This window comes from Pinus tabuliformis, chromosome 4_1 (genome assembly GCF_031772625.1).
Source record: "Pinus tabuliformis cultivar Carrire ecotype Pingquan chromosome 4_1, CPIR1, whole genome shotgun sequence".
In the NCBI taxonomy this organism is placed as follows: domain Eukaryota; kingdom Viridiplantae; phylum Streptophyta; class Pinopsida; order Pinales; family Pinaceae; genus Pinus; species Pinus tabuliformis.
In genome coordinates, this window is record NC_142303.1 from 554,448,061 (window position 1) to 554,475,543 (window position 27,483).

General features: G+C 39.5%; 1 pseudogene; it reads right to left on the reverse strand.

Moving 5' to 3' along the window:
- The window catches only part of LOC149177036 (serine/threonine-protein kinase GRIK1-like), a 95,368-nt pseudogene that overhangs the window by 999 nt on the left and 66,886 nt on the right, over nt 1-27,483 (reverse strand).

Genomic DNA, 27,483 nt, shown 5'->3' on the forward strand with positions numbered 1-27,483 from the left:
TATGAAGAAGGAGCCCTAGACATAAAATACCAAAGGTTGCCATGAATAAAATAATGATGAAAGTTCACAAATTTAATTTTCTTGATTGTAAAAGGACCTCATTTAAGGATGGAATTGGCATGAGATCGTAGAGGACATTTTTCCCTTTCTAACGAGTTATTACTCGCCTTCTAACTCCTCTTATATTGACAAAAATTGATTTTACAAGTTGGAATAATATATTTTCTATGCTAAGCTGACATGAGCCAACTTATGCAAGTCGGCCTCCGATCCATGTGACGTGTCTCTTCACCTAACTCAAAAACTTGTATAAATAGAAGTTCAAATTCATCATTTTGACCATCCAATTTCGGTGAAGGAAACACATAATTTGAATAAGAACCACAAGAGCAGATAAGAGGTCGAGGAGGACATTGAAGTTTATTGTTTGGGCTATTTTTTTTATTGGGTTATCATTCAAGCTTGGACCTGTGACTACAATGGCATCTTCCAAACATACCTACTTATTATTGGAAGCTCGAAGTTACAACACCTGTGGTAATAAGACCTCAGACCATTGATAAAATTGTGTGATAGTCATGTGATAAACTCATATATGGAATTGAAGTCATATAAGAGGAGACTCTGACCTGTGAAGTGGAGGACAAATCTTTGTGTATGGAAAACTACCTTGTGGTGGCATAATAACTCGGGATGCTAGTTGTTATACTAGTAATGAACTTGTCACCAATACATCTCGTTGTATGGACAGTCTTGTGGAGATTTGCAGTGCCTCAAAGTTGTGATGGAATGAAAGCTAAGACAATAACTTGTGGATAGTCTGCTTGTGGATTAGTGATAAAACTTAAGAAAATTTCTATATACCTCAAACCTATAACATTGCAAAAGCTCAAATTTATTTGGGAGACTCATTTATCCTTGGAAGGCTCAAACTTGGTATCTCTTCTAGCTGGGACAATCACCTACAAAGAGCACTGACCAATGACAGTTGTGGAGGCTCGAATTTAGGAGCTTGGGTCACATAAAAGGCTCAAACCTGCATGTGGACATTCACCAGTGAGAGACTGCACCTCGGACCAACAAACTTGTAACCTATTCCTCTCAGAACTATAGCTTGCCACCATCTCGAACTTGTGGTCAATTTCCTTTGGAGGTCGGGACTATGACAATCATCTATGGACAAAAGGCTTAGATTGCAGTGATACCTCATACAGTGAAGCCTTGAAGCATAATTTGGAGTATTCCTTGAACTTGGAGCTTTGAATTTAAAGGTTTCCATGGAGACTATCTTGAGCATCTAACAGACTTGTTGAAGTCTAGTTTGCAAAAATTGTGAAGACTTGTTGACTTGTGAAGACTTTTTCATTTGTGAAGACTAGTGAAGAACTATTGACTTGTGAAACATTCTTGAAGTTTGGAACATATCTTGGAGAAGCCTTCATTGCCTTGGATAATTCTTGAGGTAGCTTATTGAAGACACCTTGAAGGATTCTTGAAGACATTTGGAAGACATGTAGAAGTTTATCTTGGAGGTGCCCTTGAACATCATGATGCATTGATAAAGTCATCATGAGGTGACCTTGGAGAATTTGTTTGGGTACCATGAAGAGTTGTAGTGACACCTTTCTAAGAAGACAAAGTTGTCATTAATGAGGTATGTTCCTTGAAGATCAATTGAAGGCAGTGCTGAAGGTGAAGATATTGTCAGGGATCATTGCAAAATATATTGGGAGCCATGAAGAATCATTAAACTTATCTTAACAAATTGAAGTTGTGGGTTGGAGCCCTAGAGGATAGGAGTCCTTAAGAAGACCAGGTTGGAGCCTATACCAGAGATAGGGTTGGAGCCCCAGATTTTGGTGCCTCAAAGTGACAAGGTTGGAGCCTTGGGAAGATAGGGTTGGAACCCTAGAGGTTAGAGCCTCATGAATTCCAAGTCGGTACTTGGAAAAGTATAGGTTGGAGCATGGTGTATTTAATATTGGTGTCTTCATCTAGGGTTGGAGCTCTATTTATTATTGTACTTGATTCATTGGAAAGAGGATTGGAGTCCTCGTCATTGACTAATAAAATTATTATTCTACCATTGTTCATTTTGTGTTCTAATTCTAAGTGATATTAACTGGTAAAAATAACAATTGAAAAGAAATATTGATTCACCCCCCTCTCAGTATTTCCAACATTGGGGTGGTCTAAATTTTTCATGATTGAAACCTCTCTTAGTACATCTATGAGAGTAGTTTCTAATGGTGCCACACGGACTTTGTAAAGACGTTACTTGTCAAAAGCCTTGAGGGCGCAAAACATCCTATCTTTTATATTTCGGTGAAGTAGAACTTTGTCATAGCTACCTTCTCCTAACTTATGCTCTCGAACATATTGATTGATCCTTTTTTTTCCATTCATGTCCTCTGATCTAAGAATATGGTGGGTCTCTTTTACGGGAATATTTTTGGAAGAAGATCCATCAAAATATACATTTGATGGTTTCGAAGTCTCCCTTATTTTCTCCAAAATGCCAATGAATCTATGGCCATATTCATATTAGGCTTGCTTCGTAGTATTAACTTCTTACTATGTGCACCTAAGTAAATGTTCTCGAGATCGATTATTTCCATAAAATGCAAGGGGGTCAGGTTTTGGGTCCTCCTGCTTCTTCTTTCTCATGAATCTAAAATAGCTGCAACACCAACCCATTGCTTCTTCCAACCAGACAAGCACTCACAGATTGTGATAATCATCTAAGCATGTCTGACATAAAAGAAAAGTGTAACACCATGTTGTAGCGGCTGCAACACCCTCCAAAATTTTGGCCTACATCCAAATTTCGGAGCCTTCCTTAGTTTTCTCCTTGATGGTTGCAAACACTCAGGATTAGTCCATGTGCTCTTATCGAGTCTTGACACCATTTTTTCTTGGTCGACCACCAATCATCTTTTGGCATGTTGATTTCTATGTCATGCTCATGAGTTTGTTCTGGTGATTTTGAAGGTTTTTCTTTGTGTGCATGAGTTATTTTCACTCTGTCAACATCATTCGTACTCACACACGAAGTTGCACGCACTGTCGTGCAAGTGTCATCATGGTCATTCGAAGATCTATCTCAAGTGTCACACTTGTCGCTCTTAACCTCTAAGTCAGTCTCACTAAGAACATGTTGTCTTGTTGGTTTGAGGTGTCTTGTCGTCGAGTCATGCTAAGTGTGTGATCACAATTTCATGTATGCACAAGTCCACTTTCTCTCACACTTAGCCATTTTTCTTGGAAATTTGTCGAATGGACAACCCTCCTTCAACTAGACTCCGATTGAGATGCATTGTGCAGTCTTAGCTCTCAATGATCCTTCTTTATTGCTCAAAACTGCGCAAAGCTTGAGGCTATCCTCTGGGGCAACCTCCACTGCACAACCCTAGAAGTGAGCCAATCGACTGTCTTCGAGAACTGTGCAGAAGTTGTCCCCAATTCAAATTGACTTCGTGCTTCCCACAACATCACTCATCAAGCCTCCCTCTGGTCTACCAGAAAACCTGAACTGCACTATGACCCGAGGCTACATTGCTCCCCAAAACTGCGCAGAAGTTTCCCAACTGCCTGCCTTGCAATGTCTACAAAAACTGCACAATCACATGAGTCAGGCCTCTACTGCCTATCACTGCACCGTTCTAAAGAATTGCACGAATTTGACTAGTAGGCCCCCTTGCTAACTCACCCTACTCTCTCTTTGAGAATTGTGCAGTTTTGAGTAGAAACCTCCTTGTTACCCCACTCTGCACTCATCCCTGAAAGTGCGCAGAAACTTCCCGTCTGACACCGCCTCTCAAAAATGCGCAATTATGACCCACAACTCCCCATAGCTTGATCCAACCCTGATCTTGAAAACTGTGCAGAAATTCCTGCCAATGCCTCATACTGCCCGCTTTGTCTCCCTCAAAGAAACTGCGCAGATTCCCAACTGGACCCCCAAATGACCTGCCTAGTCCTCATCTTGAAAAATGTGTAGAATTACCCAACAATTCCACTCGACACCTTGCCTTGTCTTCCTCCCAAGAGCTGTACAATTCTGCCTCCCAGTTGGGTTCTACCTCGTAGTTGTCACTGTTGTCTCAGATTGCGCAAATTTGCCTCCCAGTGACATTTGTGCAGTTTTCCTGATAGTTCTTTGGAGCCTTGCATCCTGGCCTAACTGTGCTCTATGCAATTTTAGTGCCTTGTGCCTCTCCCGGTCACCTGCACCGAGACAAAAAACAATGCATCATGTTAGACTAGGATATTTTTGGATTTGATGTCGTCTTGTCATGAGTGATTGCAAGAACAAGTACATTGATGAAACATGGCACGACAACGAAAAAGATGAAGAAGGAGTGGTTGCTAGAAGACTTGCTCACAGTTGAATGAACACATGAAGCACATCGAGCAGTAAGTGAAAAGGACACATACACGAGCACCATCAAGCAAGATCAAGACCATATAAGATCCCACACACTTTTCCATGCGGAGGTGAAGACATGTTACACCAAGAGCACACCCATAACTGAACAACACAACAGCTCGACACAGACACCCTAGTCAGCCAATACATGTCAACAGTGTCATGAGTTGTCTCAGCCACATCACTACTATGGGCCATACTTGTTGTAATCAAATGTGAAAGTCCAAGAGACGCACATATGAAGTTGAAGAGTCACATCAGTTGAAAAGTCATAAGAAGTCAAACACTCATGAGGGATGTCGAAGAGTCACAAGGGTCAGTTATCCCCCTTGGTTATATATACCTTCTCATTGTATGAGAAAAATATTTTTTTCACCTTGGCTCCTCCCACATAGCTTTGAGAGTCTGTAGTTTGTTCTTTGAGGAGCAAGGAGTGGCTCCAATGTCCCACTACTGGGGATAGTGATGTATGGTGTACATATGTGTCTTGGAACTTTTGTTTAATTCAGAAGCCTGTCTCAGGCCAACACATTTTCACGCATGTTTTGTATCGGTTTGTAAGAATATTTCTTAAACGTTTGTAATGCATGTTTTCTTAACCTATACTAAGATAGTTCAACTACTTCGGTTATTTTAGTACTTACATTGTTGAAGATGTGTGTATTGTTTATAACTGTTGTCTCTTCCATGTGGACTACTCCGTTGGGCACTAGACAAACCATCCTTATGTTTTCTTGATTTTAATGACCATCACCCCCATGTGGAATACTCCACTAGACAGTGTATGTGTTTTCCCTTGAACTTTGGTTTTCACGACTACTGCATCCACTGTAGACTATTCTACTGGATGCTAGATAGACCCCTATTGTTTTGCGTGTGTATCTCCCTGGCTGGTACTACTACCTCTCATATAGAGGCTCACTTTTAGCCTCTCCATTACAGTAAGAAAACCCGTACACAAAGTTACATTACACACTCACTAGGCATACTCACCTCGCTTTCTTGAAGTTACAAGAATAACACTCTCATGTGATGAACAACAAGAGCTAATAAAATATCTAAGATAATGGAAATCAGGCCATCGTACTGGATGGGACTCCTACACAAAACGGTGTGAGGTCTAGTTGGAGCTTCATACTAGGGAGACCCCCTGAATGTTGGCAGGTCCAACACCGTCAACATTTCTGGTGCTAGAAGGAGGGTTTCTAGTAGTTTATGGTTGAATTTCCTCTCAAACCCTCATATCCACCATCTAGTCAAGGCAGTAACACGAAATCCCTCTCTCCCATGCACAACTCTGACATTGGTTACTCCTCACCTCCCAAACCTGAAAAATAAAGCACATATAATCACCTTTGCATTGTCCATCCCATGACCCATCATTTTTCCAAAGTTGTTGGAATGATTCCAAGAGTACACAATCTTCCCTCTTTGCAGAGGAAGCAAAAGACTACACCCACAGGAGTGGTAGTCTCATCTGTTGAAGAAGTAATCCTCACCACTCTTGAAGAGCTGGCAGAACCTATTGAGAATGAAGAGGAACCTCCCATTTTCTTAGAAGGAGAAGAGGTTAACAATGTACTTTCAGGCTAAGGTTCTGGCGGAGGCAGCAGAGGGGAAGGCAGTGGAGGAGGCAGAGGCGGAGATGAGCCAACAGATTCAGAGGTCAAACCGTCTGATTCAAAAGAAGAGGAGGAGTACGAAGAAGAGGACAATATGGCTAATCAAAATCTAGAATGGATGACACAAGACCCATTGGCACTCCAGGGTGCCTTTCATAAGATGATAATACATGCAGAGAAATTGTTAACGAAGGATGACCCTGACATAGCAGTGAAGGCAAAAGACCATCTAGACACGTTCTACCTACATCTCTAGACACTCGAGGTATGTTATGACGATGTTGCATGTAGACTCTTTCCATGTAACTTGGATAGCAGAGCAGTTGTATGGTACCATAGCCTTCCTGTCAAATCCATTCAGAATTGTTGGATGTTCAAGAGATTTTTCCTTAAGAAACTTGTTGAGGACAAAACCCCTGCCATGTTGTTAAAAGGGCTGGGTAGTATCATGATGGAGAAGAAAGAAAAAGTGAAAGATTTTAACGAGAGGTTTAACCATATCCTGAAAAAGTTCACTGCATACACTAAACCTCATGACTCCAATGCAGTCGACTAATACACATCTGCACTGCCGACCAACATTGTGTTGTTCGTCAAGCGAATTGTGAAACCAACACTTTCATAAAATTGATAAGAAGCAATTGATGTGCAAAAAGACCTGCGTGTGATTGGAGTCATTGTAGATGACGAACCAGCTAAGGACTCTAAAGAAATGGGAAGGAGGTCTTAGACTGCTATGAGTAAGGTAAAGGAAAAGGAAACAAGTGAAATTGAGACCCTTACTCATCCCCTCAAGTCCTTGACAACCAAAGTAGCAGAACTAAAGCAATGGAAAACTGAGAGAATAGTGAGCAAAAAACCTCTCAGATTGGTGCAAAGGAAGAATGTGACATCAAGTAGCAGCAACAGTCATCCAGCTAAATCTGCGCAGAGATCCAATGTTATGTTCGAAGTGGACCAGTTTGTAAAGGATAACTTTTGTGTGATCCACGAAGAATGACATTCAAAGAAGTCATGTCTAGAATGGAATCGAATTATGGGCACTATGGCTTCAAGGATGAATGATCATTTTAAAGCCAGGGAGAAGGTTCAGTTGGATGATGAAGATGATGAAAAGGATGTTGAATTTGATGAAGCTCCAAGTTCTGGGCACATAGTTAAGATGTACCAATGTCTTAATGTTGCCCAGGAGAAAACAACCACCGAGAAGGATTCCCCCAATCAGAACATTCGATACAACTTGAGAAGTCAAGGGGCTACTGCTGTGATTGAGATACCAAAAGAAAAATTCAACCAACTGCTCAGAATAGTTGATCCAATGACATCCTCAACACAGAAAACACAAAGCAAGTCCAAGAAGACAACTACAACGAAATATACGTCCAAGAGAAACAAACTCCAAAATACTCCACTGGATAGTACAAACACGTCTTCCCCCGAACAACTCAGTGCCTTGCACAAGATGCCAAGACATGGGGAGAAGTTGTTAACAAAGTATGGCCCTGACAGAGCAGTGAAGGCAAAAGACCATCTAGACACGTTCTACCTACATCTAAAGGCACTCGAGGTACATTATGTCGATTTTGCATGTAGAGTGTTTCCATGTACCTTGGATGGCAGAGCAGTTGAATGGTACCACAACCTTCCTTTCAAGTTCATTCAGAACTGGGTGATGCTCAAAAGAATTTTCCTTGAGAAATTTGTTGAGGACAAAACCCTTGCCATGTTGTTAAAAGAGTTGGGTAGTCTCAAAATGGACAAGAAAGAAAAAGTGAAAGATTTTAACAAGAGGTTTAACTATATCCTGAACAAGTTCACTACAGACACTAAACCTCATGACTTCATCACAGTCAAATACTACATGTCCACACTGCCGACCATCATTATGCAGTTCGTTAAGCAAGCTACGAAACCAACACTTTCAGAAAATTGCCAAGAAGAAATTGATGTGGAGAAATACCTACGTGCGACTAGAGTCATTGTAGATGATGAACCAGCTAAGGACTCCAAAGACATGGGTAGGAGGCCTCAGAGTATTGTAAGGTAAAGGAAAATGAAACAAGTGAAATTGAGACCCTTACTAGTCTCCTCAAGTCCTTGACAACTGAAGTAGCAGAATTCAAGAAACGGTCAACAAAGACAACAGTGAGCAGCAGAACTCCCAAATTGGCGCAGAGGAATAATGTGACATCAAGTAGTAGTAGTGGTCAGCCGGCTAAATCTGTGTGAAGCTCAAATGTTGTGTTCCAAGTGGACCAGTTTGTGAAGGATAAATTTTGCGCAATTCACAAAGAAAAACATTCAGAGAATTCCTGTCTATAATGGAACTAAATTATGGGCACTATGGCTTCAAGGATGAATGATCATTTTAAAGCAAGTGAGTAGGTTCAACTGGAAGATGAAGATGATGAAGAGGATGTTGTGTCTAATGAAGCTCCAAGTTCTAGGCACGTAGATAACATGTACCAATGTCTTAATGCTTCCCAGGAGAAAACAACTACTGAGAAGGAGCCCCCAAAGAAAAATAGTCGATACAACTTGAGACGTCAAGGGGCTCCTATTGTGATTGAGATTCTGAAAGAAAAATTCAAACAAATTCTTAGAACAGTTGATCCACCAGCATCCTCAACATAGAAAACACAAAGAAAGTCCTGGAAGATAGCTACAATGAAAGATACGTCCATGAGCAGCAAACTCCAAAACACTCCACTAGACAGTACAAACACAAGTCTTCCCCTGGACAACTCGGTGAGTCTTCCTGCCTTGGATTACAATATTGCTGAAGATATCAAGAAGACTCGTGCAAACATTTCTCTGTACGAGCTTACCAAACTCACATTCAACGGGATATTCTTTTGTGTGCACTGGGATAAACCTCCACAGAAAATGTTGCCTCTTCCAGCAAGGGACCAAGAAAGTCTCCCAGATCACTCGTATTTGTACTCAACACACTTCACATGGAAGAAGCGTACTCGCTCTGCCCACCATTTTTGTTATCATTTGAAATATTCAACTTCAATGTCCAAAACTATTTGGTTGACTCTAATGCATCTTTCAAGCTCATGCCACTCTTCATTGTTAAACAAATCAATGCGCAATGGAGTAGTACAACTGCGCAGATCATGCAACTTGACCGAGCATGTGTACCAGCCATTGGTTAACTTTAGGATGCGATTATCCAGTTATTGTATGATGGAAGAGTTCACCAGTGCATTAACATTGTGATCATGGACATCTCGGAAGCATATGGCTTATTGCTCAATAGAGACTAGTCCAGTAAGTTGCAAGGATATTTTGCTATAGAATAGTCACACTTATCACTTCCGTACCAGGGCAGAAAAACCATATTCAGGTGTTGTCGGAGAGATATATGAAACACAATACTACTCCCTTGAATGGTCACAATGAAACGTTGACTTTCACAAAACTTTTATTTGGCAATTGCTTTCTCGAAACACAACTGGGGTGTTATCTTGCACAACTGAGCCCCACCCCACCAGATACATAGTTGGGTCTCCTTCCTTGCCCAACTAGTGGAAATGAAACTTGTACAGTACATTGTAATAGTAGTGTTAGTAGTACTAGCATGGCAAGTGGTCCTTATATAGATGACTTGTGGACCTTGTATTTTGATGGATCCAAAACACAGGATGGCTCTAGAGCCGGGTGTGTTTTTATTGACCCAAGGAAAAGAAAACACTTAGTCTCAAGCCGCTTGAAGTTCAAGTGTACGAACAACACTGTCGAATATGAAGCACTCGTCTTGGGTTTACAAAAAGCCCTCAGCCTCAACATTGCTATGTTGAAAGTGGTAGGTGATTCAAAGCTTATGGTATGACAGGTACATAATACCATACATTGTGTCGCACCTCGTCTTAAGAGTTGCCAACAATAGGTATGGCGACTTATCTCTAATTTCCAAGCTTTTACTATCATCTTTGTACCAAGAATGCACAACGCAACTGCAGATGCCCTAGTAAATGCAGCTGCTAGGATGACACCGCTTAGGGATATATTTACTGTTGAAATTTTGCATAAGACATCTATCCACAACAACATAACTAATTTGCATGTTTTTTATGATGATGAACATATACTACATTTCATGTCCAACGTTGATGTCTTCAAAGGTGCAACGAGAGATGAAGTCATGCACGAACATTCTCTGCAAGACACGGCCGATGACAGTAAAGACAATCTCATCCCCAAGGGTGTGGTTTCACTCGAAAAGTTATATGACTTGCAAAACTGCTTCAAAGGGCCCAAGAACATTAAAACCCACAGTTCCACACTGATGCATGAACATATTAACTTGGGAACAGATAGAGATCCAAAGTTCATGAATCCCAGTATGTGTTGTACACCAGAAGAGTGGCAAGCCTTTATCATCCTATTTATACAATACCACGATGTATTCACGTGGAATTACGATGAATTTAAAGCATATGACACGAAAATAATCCAACACATCATTCCGATCAAAGAAAGGGTCAAGCCATTTCAGCAGAAGCTCAGAAAATTCCATCTGTCAATTGAACTCCTCATGCAGAAAGAATTGACTAAGTTGTTGGATGCTCAAATCATTTTTAAGGTTCATCATTCTACTTGGGTTTCGAACTTAGTTCCTATCAGTAAGAAGTCTGGGGAAATTCATCTATGCGTAGATTTTCGAAATCTGAATCGGGCCTTAGAAAAAAGATAGCTACCCTAAGTCGTCTATGGAGCACATCTTACAGACAATATCTAGAGCATAAATTTTTTCTCTCCTTGATGGTATTTCCGAATATAACTAGGTTCTGGTAGCAGAACCTGAGAGGCTTAAAACTACATTCCATACCAAGTGGGGTATGTTCACTTATCAAAGAATTCCATTTGGGCTAGTAAACGTAGGCACAACCTTTCATCACGCTATAGACATCGCCTTCCATGGCCTCATTAGATTGAACATGGTGGTTTACCTTGATGATGTGACAGTTTATTCCATAAAACAGTTAGATCACCTACGCCATCTTAAGAGGATATTTGAGTGATGTTGAATGTATGAGGTATCCTTGAATCCCAAGAAGGGCATATTTGCAGTGCCTAAGGGGATCCTCCTTGGGAATATCATTGCCAAGAGTGGGATCAAGGTTGATTCGGACTGATTTTGGACTATCATGCAGATTCCTCACCCAGTCAACAAGAAAGCTATGCATTCATTCTTGGGGAAGATTAACTTCCTCCAGAAGCTCATCTCATATTATGCGCAGATTGTTAAACCTATCTAGGACATGATCAAGAAGGATGCGGTCTACAGCTAGGGAAATAAGGAAAATGATGCGTTCGCTCATATCAAGTAGGTGATAGTAGATGCACCTGCGATATACAACCTAGATTTCAACAAAGATTTCTTTCTTTATACGTTCGCCTTTGATAATTCACTTGCTACAATGCTCACTTAGAAGGATGAGATGAACAATGAACGTCTCATCTCCTTCATGAGCACGAGCATGCAGGGACTCGAGCTCAACTATCCCGCCATGGATAAACAAGCAAGTGGTGTATACAAGGAAGTGAAACATTTCAGACCCTACCTACATAAAACTCATTGCATAGTATTTGTGCCACACCCAACAATCAAATCATTGCTTGTTCAACAAGAGCTGGGTGAAAGATGTGTGAACTAGATGAAAATACTACAAGAGTATGATCTTCCATTTCAAATATGGTCTAGTCAACAATGTCCATTTCATTTGAGGAATACTCTCATTCTCTCTATTTCCCATCCAAAAGAAGCTGAAGTACTTTTTTCTTATCATTTCAAATATGCCCTTAGGAATATGAGCTAAGGATAACCAATACATTGTCATCCCATACATAACTAATTTTACAAGTGTTAGCCTCCTACCTCTAGACAATCATCTATAGCAACAATTTGTAATGCTTTTATCCATCCTTTTGTGCAACCATAGCAAATTTGTAAACTTGTATCATTGGGTTTTACGTAGAATTGAAAGTATTTTTCTCAATTATAAAGGGGAAGAAAGTTAAAAGGAAGAATTTGTTGCACTACCTTCCTCTTTCTTCCTCTAGCCCACTAAATAATATATATTATTTGTTAATGTTTATGTCGATCCTTGTCGCTTGGTATATAAGTCAATGTTTCCCTGATCATTTTGTTTCTCTTTGATTCCTTGCTTCAAATAGGATTACATCATTGACAAATTGGATATGTAGTGGGGCTATTGAGATCCCCATTCTTATTCCTTTGATGGAACCTTTCCTTTTGATGGAACAATAAGGAATTCTAGTGACTATGGACTTCTTCAGCTAGTTCTGAGCCAACGACCCTGGATTATGTGCCATTTTTTCAAGGCCAGGACTCGGGACACTGCCCAAAACTTCATGAAACTTTCAGAAATGATAAATAACAATGGAATAAGGATACTAATGCAATCATTGGTAAAAATACTTGATCTGACCCCTACTATGCATGACAAGAATTTCGTCAAACATGTCACCAATATGTAATCTACAGGTCATAACAACAGATCTGAGCATAGGGGTCTCATACTTATCCAAGATTCGTAAAGAAGAATTGTTGCTTTATAAAAATAGTTGCATTATCATCTATTAGGTCATATATTCATTGTACATTCATTTGAAAATCAAAACCTGATGAGATCCATACATCAAGTCTATCATAAAACATACTCATAACCAACATAAATAACAATGATATAACAATCATAAGAATCACATATGAAGCAATATATTTACACATGAAATACCAAGGATAAATTGCTCTTATTAATGAATGCATAAGCCAACCAGGTCCAGGAATTCCACGAACCACCCGGCCATAGATTGGCTAACCCAAATATTTCTTTCAGCGAGCCACCCCATGCCATATTCCAAGCATGAATGTGGGGCCCAAAACAAAACCAATCTAAGTTTCCTTAGGCTTTATCGCAATCCCCACCAGATCACTAGGCCCTAAAAAAACATGGATGCCACAAGATTTCTCCACCTACATTATGAGGAATTTGTCTAACTCCTAGTCTCTAGGCTTTACCATATATCCTGCCATTCACTGATCGAGGATTCCTAGGCCCAATCAAGACTCCACCCTCCAGGCTTTACTATATATCCAACCATTAACCATTCAAGGATTCAAAGGCTTGATCGAGGGCACACACCTCTAGGCTTTACTGTATATCCACCCATTCATTGGTTGAGGATTTCTAGGTTCACCGAGGTACACAAAATTTGGCTTTACCAAAATCCCACCTTCTTTGGTCTAGGGATTCCTAGGCCATGTGTTATACTTCATAGACCACCTTACTTAGTTTTGAAACCATCTGACAATCCAACTTAACCAAATAAAATAGAACCCATCACACCATGGCTACTCGAAAATGGCAAGGCAAGGCTGAAAATCACTGTCACACCTAGAAAAATCCATGCCAATGATAGCAAGAGGACCAAATACACACATGCATGTACCACGCATGCCAAATCTAGCGAGAAAATCACACATGCAAATCGACACCTGTAGGTAATCCCATTGTAGCTACTTGATCTTGCTCTTCCTTGCTTGATCTTTGCTTCCCTTTGCCTTCTTGTCCTTCCTTTGATTTCCTTCATCCAATGCTAGAGTGCTCCAAGAATGCTCTAAGTGTCCAAGAGTGAGAGAGAGAGGAAATAGTGAGAGCTCCAAAACTAAACTGACAAAAGGTTCCAACTGATCCTCAGAAGCCTTTTTATTAATGAAGCCTCTATTTTCTTCAATTTTCATTATTTTCCTTCATTTTCCTTCACACATGCAATCTATGACATTTCACCTTCCTTTTATCCTAATTTCCATTATTTTCATAAATAAAATGCCAATTAATGCCTCTTGCCTTTCAAAATCCTTTGTCATTTCCTTTGCTAATTTCCTTAGCCATAATAAACCAAATGAACACCCACACTAGGATGTTTTTCCCAACATTCATCTTGGAATACGTGTCCCATGACCATGGTCTTATTTTTCCTTTATTAACTTCATTACATGGATTTTTTTACCAGGGTTGTTACAAACCCATAAAATGATTCATTGATCAATATATATATATATATATATATATATATATATATATATATATATATATATATATATATATATATATATATATATATATATATATATATATATATATATATATATATATATATATATATATATATATATATAGTAAAGAATGTAAACAACTGAACTCCTCTATAAATTACAACTAAAATATTAAGTTACAAAAAGAAAATTCTAACACATAATTCATCAAAATATGTATAACTTATGGCATATGGGCTTGGAGTATGTCTTAAAGATTTTTTTTCATGGCTAAGTACAGGTCTTCCTCAGACTTAAGTAAGCAATTTAATGCATCGAAACCTAGTGGCATTTGGTAGGAGTGAAATCTCCACCCCCCCACCCCCACCCCCACCACCCCCCCTCTTATGGGCCATCAGTGGGGTAATTCCAAGTGTCATGGTTTTCCTTGAATAACAGTGATGAGTGAACTTGCATTCTCGAATAACAGCTAGTGATGACTATGCTCACTTCTAGTTTAACGACTAAATTATGATAAGTTTAGAGTTTGACATTTGACTGTGGGCTTCTAAATCTGGGTTTTTGTTATTAGCACTCTTGGGTTCATCTATTGAATGTTGTTTGGTTGATTTTGCTAGATAGCTTTGTGGATGAAGATATGGATTATTTTACTCTCTCTTTACTAAAAAATTCAATGACAATCTAATAAGAAGAATATTTTGAAAGGGTTTTCCAGCTTGTGGGGTTTTTCTTTGATCTTCGATTAATCATGGTGTCTCTATGTGTGAATGATTTTCTTTTATTGTTCCTTCATCTTTCGCTGTATTGATGATGATATTGTTCTTTCTATATAATTGCATATGTTGTTTTGTAATTTTGTAAGACTAAATAAGGTTATGATGTTGTGGGGTGAATTCAATGTGTAAATGATGAAATGCAATTATCTAAAGCAAAGAAAAATATAGCCATAAGAAAAAATAATAAATACCTTTTGCAAGTTGTTGGTAAAGCATGTGGTTTTACTTTTCACGTCTTACAGGTAGTGTTGCGAGCACATCACAACAAGACATAGGCAATATTTGCGATCAAGAAGAATCAAGACTGCAACATTTATGCAAGTGCCATGGGCATCAAGAAGTAAGTCAATGACAATCTATATTACTCAACCAATTTTTCCTTATTTCAATCAGTTAAACTTCCAACCTCTGTCAAACACCTATAATCATGATACTAAACTTTTTTGCATCTCCAAAACACATCAATAATAGTAGCATTATATCACAACAACGATACAACACTTAGTGCCAGTCACACCATGAAACAATCTCGAGTTGACATCAATGCCAACTTTCCATAATGACAACACAAAAAGGTTATAAACGGGTGTTGAAAACATGCCAATTTGGACCCAAGTCAATTAAACTGTGAACTTCTATTGTTTCTCTCGTAACTTGAGCTATGAGGATTTTGATATTGTCTTGTTTCTTATTCTAAACTATCTCTTTAGTCACTACATCTACTACTTTTTCCCCTGCCTCTTAACCTTGATCTTCCTCTACCTTTTAAGATAGAAACTGAGATTTGAATGCATTTTCCAAAGAATCATCATTCTTGTTTATTTTTGGTTCATAGGACAATAAAGTTCCCAATAACTGAATTATAAATCAATATGTCAAAGTCATTATACTCTTCAATGGATAAAACCATTGCATCAAACTTCTTTGACAAGGCTCTAAAATGTCTTCTATCACTTTCTGATCTAAAAGTTATTCACCTTTCGTTCTTAGTTGGTTTACAATATTCATGATTTGAGTCATGAATTGGTCCATTGACTCTAACTCCTTCACCTTAAAATTCTCAAAATCTAATCTTAATGTTTGCAACTTGACTGACTTTCCTTAATAATTATTTCATAGTTGGTGTCTAAGATGTCCCAAGTTATCTTTGAGAAAATTTTCATAGATATTTTGAGAAATATTATGTCATTCAAGCCATTTTGGATGAGATAGAGTGAAAATCTAGCATCCTTCATCCAAGTTTCTTTGATTTGATATTTTTAAGAAATTGTAAAGGCTTTCTCTATCATGATTAACTAGTTTTGCATATGCATAAATTGCGAAACCCCAAACATTTTGAGAGCATAATAATGTTCTCATTTTGTTTTCCAAAAATTCACAATCTTCCTTATGATAATGGGTATCCTTTGTTGTACACATATGTTGTTTGGAATCATTTCTTCATGTTCTTTTACTAAAGACAATAAAAAAATGGCAAACAAAATGGATATTCAAAAATAGAGGAATCCATGATACTACATAAATCAATGCATAAATGTTGGAAGAAATAACTTGGGTTTTGAATTTCAACCATGAAATGAACCCTAGTAAAATAAAAAATCAAAAAGATTCCTAGATGCTAAAGGATATCAAATGGGAACTACTTACCTTTTCAACAATGTAACCAAAAAAGAAATTGTTCCTTCTAGCTATAAATCAACCTCTATTTTGTTGATTAAATCACTTCAACATGGTTCCTATTTGATATCATTGACAACCTTAGGTTTCATGCCAATATTTTCACGAGCAAATTCACTTAAAAATAAATAAAAATAAAAAAAAATCCTAATGGCTCAGTTTATCGACTTCTCCAATGAAATTCACCCTAATAGTTGACTTTCTTTCTTGTTTTTTCAAAGGTACCTAAACCTAATTATTTTCATTTTGGTGGCTTATCAATCTTAATGACTACATTTTTCTTTCCTATTATGTTTCAAGTGGCTCAACAACATATATCAATGATAGAAAATAAAATATTAGTGACTAGGGTTTGCAACAATGACAATCAAAAGTAGGGGTGGCTAGGAATTAAACAATTCAAACTATTATCTAGGGAAGAACCCTAACTATAGAGGCAATCAACTCCAACATAGCTCTCTATTGTTGTAATCTTGGGTTAAGTCATGCAACATATAAAAGTGGCAACTTCTTTGCATTGAATTACAATAATGAAATGCTCACAACTCTCATATTAGTATGCCCAATAATAAAACACTCCTCTAAATGATTATATCACTGCTTCACAACCACCCATGCCCTCCAACCTCTCTGATACCACTCTAATGGAGGAGGAAGGCAAATATTAATTATTGCTATACACAAATGAACACAAGAATTAATTATGATTCGACCAATGATACAACAACCCATAAAATGGTTCATTGATCTACAAAACATATATTATATATACACATAATGGTGTATAGAGAAACCTAAAATAACTATATATATATAAGAAAACATTGTAAAAAAATGAACTCTTCTATAAATTACAACTAAAATATTAATTTACAAAAAAATATTCTAACACATAATTCATCAAAGTACCTATAGCTTATGGCACATGGGCTTAGAGTATGTATTAAAACTGTTTTTGCTTGGCTAAGTGTTGGTCTTCCTTGGACTTAATTAAACAAGTTAATAGCTCAAGACTCAGTGGAATTTGGTAGGAGTGAAATCATGCCCCCTTATGGGCCACTAGAGGCGTAATTCCAAGCGGCTTGGTTTTCCTTGAATATCAATGATGATTCAAATTGCATTCTCAAATAGGAGCTAGTGATGACTATCCTTACTGCTAGTTTAACAGCTAAATTATGATAAGTTTAGAGTTTGATATTTGACCGCAAGCTTCTGAATCAAGGTTTTCATTATTAGCAATGTTGGGTTCATCTCTTAAGTGTTGTTTAGTTGATTTTTCTATATATATTTGTGGATGAATATATGGAACATTGTACTCTCTCTTTGCTAAAACATTCAATGAAAATATAATAAGAATAATAATTTGAAATGGTTTCCCCCTTGTGGGGTTTTCCCCTGGTCTCTGACCAATCCTAGTATCTCTATGCGTAAATGTTTTTCTTCTATTATTCCTTTATGTTACGTTTCATTGATGATGACATTACTCTTTCTATATAATTGCATGTGTTGTTGGATAATGTCGCAAGACTGAATAATGTTATGATGTTGTGAGGTGAATTCAATGTGTAAATGATGAAATACAATTTTCTAAAGCAAAGAACAATATGGCCCTGAGAAAAATTTACAAATACCTTCGGAAAGTTGTTGGTAAAGCCTGTAGTTTTACTTTTCACCACCTATAAGAAGTGCTGCGAGCACATCACAACAAGCTAGAGGCTATTTCCGTGATCACAAAGAAGAAATACTGCAACATTTATGCAAGTTTCATGGGCATCAAGAAGTGTTACACAAAAATATCGTCACCATGATTATTTGCAGTCAGTATGGGTCTATCATCACTTGTACTGTCCTCCTGAGCAAGTCTAGAACCTCAGCTCTTCAAATCAAGCTTTGGAAGTGGGAGAAAGACATTAAAAATCAATGTAACTCTGGTTCCGCACTTTCTCCCATGGTCACCTGCGGTCCCGCACCTTCTGTGTACAAAAGCTGCGTACCTACCCGCTCTGTTCCTAACGGTGCAGGTGCGGACCCCTGTGAAAGTCAAAAGGCGCAATTTTTATCTTAAAAAACTCACTTTGGGTTAATTCTAGAGTTTTCTAGAAGGAATTTTGACGTGGATTGTTCGCTCTGAGGTGGTTCATGCATCCCAAAAGAGAAGGAGCTAATCCATTGACTAAAGGAGCTATCCCTTTGAAGGAGGGCTTTATCCCTTTGAAGGAGGACCTAGTAACTTCCCTCCATTGCACTATAAATACAGGCATTGGGGTGAGGACTAGGGGGGTTAGAAGCTGAACATTTTGAGGGTAAATGCTGGTGAAATTGAGACTCTTTGGTTGAGCTTGAGAGGAAAGATCACATACCTCTTGGTTTCATTGGAGAGTGAGTGAAACTTGTCAAAGTAGAGGAGACATCTTGTTGGACCCTGGGAGGAGCTTGTACAGCGTCAAGGCAAAGGTTGTAAAGTTCTTCTTCTTTTGAATTAATACAATCAAACTCATTTTTCTCAACAAGTATCTTATGTTATTTGTTTCATGGACTCCTTGACTTTCATGTTAAATATGTTTCATGCAATTAGTTTTTCAATTGGTTTTTCAGGTGCTATTTAATTTGTTTGCCTTGTTTGTGTTTGCAGATTCGCAAAGAGGAGCTCATTTGGATCAAAAGAGCGAGGGCATCCACAAGCTTGCGTTGGACCAAAGGTAGGCCCTAGAAAACTTTGTTTGCTATTGTTTATTGAAGCATATTAGAGAAAGATAGTGTCTGGTTGGTTTGCTTGTCGTTAGGTCTTCTTTAGATTCTAGGAAGGTCTATCTTGTCCGCAAGATCGACCCATTCCGCGCGACAGAATGGCGACTCCACTGGGGACTTGATTGTTTTCTTTGTCTATACTTTGACTTGAGAAACTGTATTTTATGTTTCTGTTTTTGACTTGATGACTGTGGGATTGGGTGTATTTAGTTAATTTTGAGTTAGTTTCCATTTTTCATAGTTTTGGGAGAGGTACGCACCCTCTGAGTTAAGCACAGTGCGTACTTGTACGCACTTTTGCTTTGTGCACAGAGCGTAGACGCACCTGTGTAAACAGGTTGCCTGCGTACCCTGTCAAAAATTTGAAGAATTTAAAATTTTCCTCTTTTTTATCAGTTTAGAATTTGTTTATAAGTTTTAGCCATTGCCCAGACCTGCTTGTTCCCTGTAAAAAACTTTCCTTGGTTTAATTTCATTAGCATTAGGGTTTTAGGTGGAATTCCTAGGAATTTTGCTTGTTGGGTTTGTTTTTCGTTTTGGTTGTGTAGTGGCTCTGAGCTTAGAAGCCCTAGAGACCTCAGATTACCTTGGTGTCTACTGGTCTTCTTGTGAGTCTGACCATTTATGAAATCTCCCCTTGTTGAGGAATTCGCTTTGAGTTTTCTCATTTGAAAATTTCGAAAAGCTTGTAGTTGAAAGTTTGGAATTTTCATTTTTACAAAAAGAAAACGAAAGATTGGTTGTTTTTTGACTAATTGTGATTCTGCATACATTAGTCCTTAGCTCACATTTAGCTAAGTAAAACATCCTCAAAAAGACTTTTAGTAGGCTTTAACTTCAAGTAGCTTTTTATAGTTTGTAGCTCTCAAAGTTAGTCATTTTCATTAGTTTTGAGTGTCTTTTTTACAAAATATAAAAAACAAAATCTCTTTTGGAAAATTTGTCTTTTTAGTGATTGTTTGCTTTGAAAAGAAAAAGGAAATTTGTGCGAAATAGCTAGTTGTCTCGTTTTGAGTGCTTTGGAAAGGAAGAACTCTTCTTTTAATTTGTTTAATTGAGAAAGATTTGCGTTTACAAAGTAGTTGCATTTCTCAAACTCTTTCTTAAGTTTAGAAGTTCATCGAAGAGAAAAGATTGTTTAAATCATCCTAGGTGAATCTTTTTAGTGATTTCGAGTCGAGTCTTTACACCACGAGTTTCATCTCCGCCACCTCTTGACTTAAACAACAACCACTAAAATTAACGCTTAAAGTAAAATTCACCTAGTAACATTTTATTTCTAGGGCTCTGATACACCAACTTAGCTTAGGCTAGTGGCTTGGAGTAGGAGAGTAATTAACTCTCCAAGACAGTAAAAACAAACAAGTGGCTGTATCTTGTGGTAGGAAGAAATCCAATTGTTGCATTTATGCTCTGGGAAAGCTCCTCTTAAAGGAGAAGCATGAGATTGTGTCTGAACCAATGTGGGAATCAATCCTTCCTCATTGGGAACGATGCCAGATATTCACGTATTAAAAATAGTAAACCTCGAATTAACCATTGTCGAGGAGCCTGGGGTCACTTGTTGGTAAACCTTGGATTATGTCAAGGAGCCTTCAAGGGGATTGAGCTTGCTACTCTGCCCTTGCGTGCGTATTGGATCGTAGACTGTTCCCCCAGGTGTATTTGTCTCAGTTGGTAACCTTAGTGGCCATATTCTTTAGGATTCTTCCTAAGGTGACAGTGGTGGGAAGATCCCACTGTACCTGGAGCAGACGTCGGCTAGACTCACTTGGATTTTCTGGGGGTTCACTTCACTCGAGACGGTTAAGTGGAGGAACTTGGTCCAGTCTATTCATTAAGCAGGTTGTCGGGGTAACTGTTCCAACCGCCATTTCTGTACTGAATTCTGCGACGTTGGATTTCATCACCAACTAGTGTTTTCGGTCCGGAAAGTTACTGTTTGTGTGTGTTTTGATCTCTAGATTCTTTAGGCGTGTGATTCAAATTTGTTTGGTTCTTTAGAGGATTTAGGCGGTTTTCATTGAGATTTTACTTTGTTTGCGTGTGAAGTAGTTAAAAGTTTTTAACTGTGGCTGAATTACCAAGATAGTCCCGTAGACTTCGGGGCCAGTCTCCTGAGTTTGTAGCCGTGGCTGATTTACTGAGGAAGTCTCGTAGACTTCGGGGCCAGCCTCCTGAAGAAGTCTCGAGCCATCTTGAAGGATTGAAAGTCCTCGTAACTCCTAGTGGCAGTAAAGTTGGTTCACCTGAAGAAGGAGAGTCTTCCTTGGTTGTACATCCTGATTACCAAACTCTAGAAACAGGTTATAATCCTGAATCTATCTCGGTTTCCGAACTTGCTGGTAGCTTTTCATCTACTAGTGATATAGGTGAAGAACCTGAGATATCTGAGCCTGTTACTCCAACATCGGGGTTTGTCTCTCCAACTTCTAGTGGTCCTAATTCACCTAGGGTAGAAAGAGTAATCACCGAAAATCTTCCTTCTGGTTTGATAGCTATTGAAGAACTTGCTCCGGAAGAAGAAGTAGGCATCCCTATCCCTAAAAATCAACCTGTTATTGATCTAAGAGAGCGTGAATCAATTTTTTACAGTCCACCTAGAAGTACTACTTGGTATCTTTCTTTGACTAATTATTTGGAAAATTCAGTGTTAAGTTTTTCACCACCTCGTACTCCTTATCATCCTAGAGGTTTTTATACTCCCGTAAATATGTCAGGTCAGTCGTCCATGTTTACTCAATCGCCTGAATCTTTTTTGTATGGCGGTCCTTCTGTTCCCGTTGGGTATCAGTCACTTTCTGGTACTTTTTCGGGAGCATCTCCTCAACCCATTGAACAAGGGTTATTCACTGGAAGCAATGGTGCAAAGCCGTTGAGCGTAGAAGACATTCTTATGATGTCAGGTTCTATTGCCAATTCTCAACCTCAAGGTGGCCAGTTACCGCCTGGGGGGCAGCCTCATTTAACACCTGGGGGGCAACCTCAAGGACAGTACGTGCCTACGGTACAATATGTTCCTCAAGGTCAACCCCAGACTCAATATGTACTCCAAGGTCAACCCCAGTATCAATTTATACCTCAAGGTCAACCCCAGTATCAGTACGTGCCTCAGGGATATCTACCCCAAGGTCAGTACTCGAACCAAGGTTTCCAACCACCCCAAGGTCAATCTTATGTTCAAGGGACGGGAAATGTACCTTTCAACTATCCAACCTACCCTCAACCCGATTATGGTCCTCAATATTCTCAACCTATTATGGGTCAATACCCCGGAACGAACATAGTGTGGGATCCATCGCAAACTCAACAGGTGTTGCAGCCAGGTGTACAGTTGTCATCTCAAACTGGACAACCCTTAGTTTCTGGTTCACCCCAGCAACCAGTCCAGTCTAACATTCAAACTTCTGTACCTTCGGTAGTTTCACAGTCTGGGCCTACTGCGCCTCGTACTCCATCTCAAACGACTGCTGCAACTACCGCAACATCTGTTCCATCTACCCCACCTACTTCTGGAGTATCGATAGCTCCGGTTTCTATTGTTTCTGTATCTACTCCTCAGACATCTTTACCACCGTCTGGATCCACCATTCAAACTACGGTTCAGATGCCTGTAGGACAACCTGGTTTAAGTACGGTTGTCACCAGTCAACCTCAATTCACCTATCAACCGTACCAGGGACAGTACCAATTCGGTCCTGCTGTCCAGCAGCCAGTTTATCAGTATCAACCGTATCCTGGGTACACTTATCAACAACCTCAACAACCCCAGTACGGTACGGTTAATCCTGGTTTTCCGGGAGGATACAATATCCCGAACGCGATTCCTATTCCTAGTTATCCTGGATATCCTCCTCCTGGGGCTGGTCTCATGACCCAGAGTTTTAGGGATCCTAATCGGCAGTTACCATTTATCACAACTTTGGACTTACCAGACTTGTCGCGCCTAACGAATGATCCGATTAATTATCTTCCGTTTTGGCCGCCAATGCCGAATAAGTTGCCCAGTGACATTCCCAAGTTCGAAGGTAAATCTGGAGAGGACCCGTCGAACCATGTGATGACTTACCACCTCTGGTGTGCATCTAACTCCATCACAGATGATTCGATCCGTCTTAGACTTTTCCAGCGCACTCTGATTGGTCTCGCGGCCAAGTGGTACATTGAGTTACCGCGAGGCACTTTTTATAATTTTAGTCAGTTAGCTACCTCGTTTTTAACTCATTTCCAGTTGCCAGTTCGATATGACAATGGCACGGAATTGTTAACTTCGCTAAAACAATCGACATCCACGTATATTTTAGATCATATTCATGAGTGGAGACGTCGACAACGTTTAGTGAAGGTATTCATTCAGGATCAAATCTTGGCTGAGTGGTTTGTAAAATCTTTGTTGCCAAGGATCACTGAAGATGTTGCTAAAGCCGGAGTTGTTACTGAGGAGCAAGTCATTGCTCAAGCACAGTACCTTGACTTGGTCTATACTCAGTCAGGTACGTTACACGAAAAGATCCCCGATCTTCCCAAGTCAAATCAAATCACTGCAGCTCCTTCGGGATCTCATGCCGCTGACGGTATGATTGGTACGGTTAACACTAAAAGTAAGAAGAAGTCTTCCAAGAATTCTTCTCCTATCATAACCTTGCCTGATTCCCCGATAGGAGATTCTTCTGCAGAGGTTTCCGCCGATGTTCACGTTGTAGAATCATCTACAGCTAAATCAAAATCCGGCGGGAAGAAGAAAGGAAAGAAGAAGAATAAAACAGACAAAAGTTCAAAGGAGAAACCTGAAAAGGCGGAATCTAATGATGAAAAGCGCAAACCTCGTTATCCGTGTCTCATTTGTGATGAAGAACATTTCACAAGAGACTGCCCTCATTGAGCAGAGGTTGCGAAAATCGTCAAAGGTTCCCAAATTCTTGCTGTTTTGAAGGATCCATTTCCAAATCAAGATAGCAAGATGATAGGTTCTTCCTCGAGTGCCAATGAAGAACCCATATTGATGATGTCCCATGTAAGGATTGCGACTCGATCGCAAGATTATGGCAGTAAAAGTCCTGTTGATGGCAAAGAAGCAGAATCTTCTCATTCTAATCCATCAACCTCAGCTCCTGGTTCCGATCCACTACAGATCGAGAAACCTAATCCAGACTTAGTAATCAAACCGCCCGCCAAGGGTGTACTTCGAAGGTCAGCTTTCAATCCACATGCGAGAGCGGCTCAGAATTATAACATTGTTGAGGATTTAGTTGTTTCACCCTCAGCAATGTCGGCTTTGGAAGTGCTGCAATCATGCCCAGCACAACGCAAATTACTTTTGTCGGCTATAGGAGCTGTTGATGTTCAGGACCCGAACCTAATAATCTTTGATCTAGAAAATAGTACACCGCGTTTGCCTCATCAAATGGCTTTCCATATTCCCGTGATAGTCAAAAACAGGCCTATTCATCAGACTGTAATTGATGAGGGAGCCTCAACGTGTATTATGTCGATACAGTGTTGGAGATCGCTTGGTTCTCCTTCACTAAATCAATCCCCGACGATTCTTAAGGCCTTTGATGGCCGTGGGTTTCATCCTTTTGGCATTCTACAGGATTTGCCTATAGGGGTTGAAGGAAAAACCGTTAGTCTAGATGTGGAGGTGGTTGATGCCCCTCTAGACTACAACCTTCTCTTGGGTCGAAGTTGGTCTTACGCTATGACAGCGGTCGTTTCATCGGTCTTTAGAGTCATAAAATTTCCACATAATGGAAAGATCGTAACAATAGACCAACTGGCTTACTTTTCGTCCGACCCAGCCTCTTCGGAGAGTATTCAGCATGTTGGTAAAACGACTATCCCATATAAGGATGTTGGAGTAGGATTAGTTAAAGATGCCGGTTTACTAGGAACTTTTCCTTTTCCTCCAATCAACGCATCATCTTCATTTGCAACTATTCATATGATTACATCAGACACTATTTTTTATGACGATCCTTGGATCGTTCCTTCTGAATCTGTAATAGACTCATTTGGTAATTCCATGCCTTTGAGTCCATATGAAATGGCCTATGAAGCTGTGCAGTCTTTTGCCGACCCGTGTTCAACCGAAAAAGACTTAATGAATGTGGTCTGTGAGGAATCACTTTTCACATCAACCTCGGATTTAACTACGTTTTCTGAACTTGTTCACTCTGATGAGCAAATTCGTGAAATCCTATGTGTAGATGATTTACCATGGGAAGATCTCCATCACAGATCTTCGTTTTTACCTGAGGATGATCGTTTTGAAAATGATTTCTCATCAATCTTTACGACCGAGTATGTTAAGGAACCTCAGAATCCAATGAAACATCCCGATTCAGAGTTAAATTTGGGAAACATCTCTCGAACTATTCCCATTGACATCTCGGTTAAGCCTGGAATTGTTGAGAACATTCATATAGGTGCCTCGTGTACAGATGCTGAAATTCAATTATATAAGGCCCTATTTCAAGAATTCTGCGACGTGTTTGCCTGGTCCTATGAGAAAATGCCAGGAATTGATCCCGCAATTGTTGTTCATGAGATCAAAACTTACCCGAATGCTAAACCCTTCCGGCAACGTTTGCGTCAGATTCACCCACGAAAAGCTGCTGCAATTAAAGCAGAAGTTGAAAAACTATTGAAAGCAGGTTTCATTTATCCGATCCCGTTAACGGATTGGGTATTGAATATTGTTCCGGTTAACAAAAAACAGGGAACAATAAGAATATGCATCGATTATAGGGACATTAATCGAGCCTGTCCAAAGGACAATTACCCAACTCCCTATATCGATCAAATCATTGATGATTGTGCCGGCAGCGAGATATTTTCCTTTATGGACGGTTTTTCCGGATACAATCAAATCAACATTCTACCTGCCGATCAACCAAAAACGGCTTTTATTTGTCCATGGGGGACATTTGCTTATTGCAAATTACCTTTTGGGCTTAAGAATGCCGGAGCAACTTTTTAGAGGGCGATGTCTTATGCGTTTCATGACATCAAGCACATTGTGCAACCCTATCTCGATGACTTGCCTGCTCATTCACTACATCGATCTGATCACCTCGTCCACTTACGAGCAATCTTTATGAGGTGTAGGCATTATCGTATTCGGTTGAACCCACACAAATGTGTCTTCTGTATAGAAACGGGTCGATTGCTGGGATTTGTAGTTTCGAAAGCCGGCATTCGCGTTGATCCCTCGAAGGTCGACACTATTATCAATTTGCCTCCTCCTTCGAGTCTTCGCCAACTCCAAAGTTTGCAGGGGAAAGCAAACTTTTTACGACGATTCATTCCTAACTACGCCGAGGTTACAAAGGGTTTTACATGGTTTTTGAAACAAAATACTCAATTTTCTTGGGATGAGATAGCTCAGAAGTCTTTTGATGCACTCAAACATGTGTTAACCCATGCACCGTTGTTGCATCCTCCGAACTACAACCAGGATTACTTTTTGTACCTCGCCGCCTCTCATTCCACCATTGGAATGGTCTTAGTTCAGGAAGATGAATTCGGAACGGAACATGTGATATATTACCTTAGTCGCACGTTAAATCCGACTGAGCTAAAATACTCACATGTGGAGAAATTGGCATTGGCAGCCGTTCAAGCTGTCCAACGCTTTCGTCACTACATTTTACTACGTAAAACTACGGTAATTTCGGATTGCAACCCTATGATCTACATTTTGACCAAACAATTGCTAGGGGGCAAGTACTCTAAATGGATCGTTATCCTGCAAGAGTTCAACTTGGAGTTTGAGAAATCTAAGTCTAAGAAATCTTTAGTTTTTGCAGAGTTAATGTGTGACTTCCCGCGTGCTGACACAGAAACTGTGGCAGAGGAGCCCATTGCGGACGAATCTTTGTTTCTAATCAGCACTTTAGATCCGTGGTATGGGGATATCATCGTCTATCTCCAGACCCAATCCTTTCGGACAGAAATTTCAAGGTCGGAACGTCGGAAAATTAGATTCCAGTCCCAACAATTCAAAATTATTGGAGATACTCTTTATCGCCGTGGGGCGGACTCTATTTTTTGACGTTGCTTAACTCACGAAGAGGCTGAAAGGGTTCTAAATGACTGTCACTCTGGAGCATGTGGCGGTCATATGTCTGGGTATGCCAC